This window comes from Osmia bicornis, unplaced genomic scaffold (assembly GCF_907164935.1).
Source record: "Osmia bicornis bicornis unplaced genomic scaffold, iOsmBic2.1, whole genome shotgun sequence".
Taxonomy (NCBI): Eukaryota; Metazoa; Arthropoda; class Insecta; order Hymenoptera; family Megachilidae; genus Osmia; species Osmia bicornis.
Window position 1 is genome coordinate 2,230,195 of NW_025791458.1, and position 3,176 is coordinate 2,233,370.

At 33.0% G+C, this 3,176-nt stretch overlaps 1 pseudogene; it reads right to left on the reverse strand.

The window, feature by feature from the left end:
- Positions 1-391: 391 nt before the first annotated feature.
- Positions 392-2,102, reverse strand: LOC114881984 (annotated as a pseudogene).
- Positions 2,103-3,176: the final 1,074 nt, after the last annotated feature.

Here is a 3,176-nt window from a genome sequence, read left to right on the forward strand (position 1 = left end):
CTCGGGCGAATCCATCTATATGGACGGCGCGTTTTTCGCTTGTCAGTCGCTGCGACTAGTTGTCCACTGACCAGTGGAAACTGACAGTGACCAAAACAGTACCCGGAAATTTGATGCCATTCTTAGGGTTTAAAAAATAATAATGGCAAAAAAATTAAAAATATCAATTTTTTTTATTTATATTAAGTAACTTTTTAAGCTATTTTAATTTACTTAACTTATTTTATACATTCCTTCAATAATAATCGGTAATTAAATATAAAGGAAAAATCGAAAATTTATAATGTAACACAGGGTATGACAACTTTAACAGGATATTTTGACAATTTTAACATAATAAAAATAATAAAACCATAATTAACGAATAAAGATAAAATTCTGCTAGAAAAATTTAATAATCAATTTGTGTATGGTATATTTGAAAGCATGGATCAACGCATATACCTACATTGCATTTTTTACATTCATATCTACTTTCTCGTCGGATTTTATGTTTAGTGCATACCACACATTTTCGCGTTTGATTCTTTTTTTCGCAGACGGATTGAAATACGTACTTGGAAAATGCCTTTCAATAAGACGTAAGGGATCGTCGGTATTTCTTTTCCCTTGGTATGTATTTGAAATTCGTAAATATTTTTCAAATATTTGTTTTATCAGTAGTAGATGATACGTATTTATATAAAGCATATGCGTTCCAAATACTTATATCTAATAAATGAAAAAAAAAATTTTTTGTACCATTTATAACTTTTTCTAATACACTCAACAGTACTAATTACCATGTCGGTCTTATCTACAGCACCCATATTGCGATTGTAATCCTGTACACATGTTGGTTTTGTTACTGGTGTATTTGTAAGGTAATGGATCTTTCCTGTTTCTACGATATCAGCGTGATGTAAACTTGTTAACATCCACACTTCTCTTTTATCCTGCCATTTCATACATAATAAAGTTTCAGTTTATCGAAATGATATTTCTCCTTTTTGCAGTTTGTTTGAAATAATTGGTACATATTTGCGGTTTTTTCTTACGGTACCACAACTATTTGTCTGGTTCAAGTGTAATGCGTTAAATAAAAGTGGACTCGTGTACCAGTTATCCACATATAAGTTGTGACCTTTCCCAAGATAATCTTTCATGAGAGTCATTACTATATTACCGGATTTACCCAAATTTTCTTGAAACACCGAAATTTCTGTTTCCGAACCTGAATATACTATCATGTCTAAAATATACCCCGTTTTACAGTCGCAAGCAATGAAAGACTTTATACCAAATCGATTGCGTTTAGATGGTATAAATTGTTTCAATGATAAGCGACCTTTGAACAATAATAAACTTTCGTCTATACAAATATTTTGAAACGGATAGAAATTTTGTTTTAAAATCAATCGAAATCTATCATTTAGTTCACGAATTTTGAACAATTTATCTCTACAGTTTAGTACCTCGGGATTGCTAAAATGTAAGCACTGCATTAAGTTCAAAAATCTGTCTCGAGACATAATATCATGAAAAATGTCTGTTTTCATAAATTTGTCTTTCGACCAATATTCCGAGTAAGAAAGTTTTTTTACGCGTGACATTAGTAATACGGTACCTAAAAAACAGTATATCTCATCTACATTAGTATCGTACCATGAATTTATTCGCGAACTAGGCTTCCATGTACGCTTTTGTTTTGAATAATTATGGTATTTATTTGTTTCATTTACAATAACATGTACTAACGATTCTGGGAAAAATAATTGAAAATAATCTAATGGTTTTGACGTGTTGTCTAGGGCTGCTTTGCATCCAGAATCTGTATCATCAAAGTTGTGTACTTTTGGAATTAAATTTTGATGCGACCAACACATGTTTACAAATGGATTTGGCGATGTAAATTGATTGTCATTATTTTCTTGCAATTGTGAAATGTCTTGTTCTCCAGTTTCTGATTCGGAGCTTGAACTTAATACGCGCAAAACGCGTCTTGTTCTTTGACCAATTAAATTCTCTTCTCCAGACGAGGAATATATGTTGTCAAGAAGCTCTATTTCTTCCTCGTCACTACTACTTAGGTACACACGTTTTCTTTTCTTCTGGCCGAACATTTTTAGGGTGTACTATATTATTTAAAAAAATAACGAATGGATAAATTCAAAAATTAACCACAAAATAAAATAAATAAATACTTACATATGCAGTAAAGAAACAGGTTTACAGCATTCAATGCACGGAGAGATTATACGAGCAGTGTAAGATGAAGACAATTGATTAAACAATATTGAAACAATTGCCGATAGTTAGTTGCTAAGTTACATAAGACAACAAATTCCATGTTGAATCACTTGGTAAAACAGTAATAAAAGTGTTATAGTTAAAAAATACAGAGGGCGTATATATACGCCTTTCGTATATATTAATGGGTTTGTGAGGGCGTATATATACGCTTTTCGTACATATTGATGGATTTGTGAGGGCGTATATATACGCCTTTAGCAGTCAAAGGGTTAAGTAGGTCTTGCAATTTAATTTCTACACTATTATCCTGTATTATTAAAGAATTTTCGTCAGTATAACATAATTGTTTGGCTGATAATATGTTGTCCCATGATGGATAAACGTTTGCATTACACTTCTTAACAGACGATCTATATGCCAGATATGTTGATTTACTCGATTTTGTATTAATAATCAGCGCCAATGGTTCTTCTGGTGTCATTGGTACAGGTTTTTGTTTTCCTGATTCCATAGAATTATACGCTCTTTTATATTTTTTGGCCCGCTTAGGAGAACTTGGTTCCGTTATCTCTTTAATAACTTGCGCTGCAACACGCTTACCATTTTTCCTTAAGGGCACAGACTCCTTGTGCCATGACCTGTATGCGAGCACTTACACAATCAACGGAAAGCATGCACGTATACGCCATGTGTGAGAGAGACACTCGATTTCGTAGATTATATTTTTTGTCTCGATAATTGTATAAACGAAATTTTCGCGGGTACAGCACACACGGGTAGACTTCGATACAGGTCGGTCTGGTCCGTTTTAACGCTAATAAACACCATACGTTGAGTTCAAATGGAATTTTCGAAAATGTACGATTGAGACAGACGCTGTTGTAAGCAAACAACATGGCTGCCGAATGCTGCGTTCGGCTACATTTTAGCGAATATTGGACAAT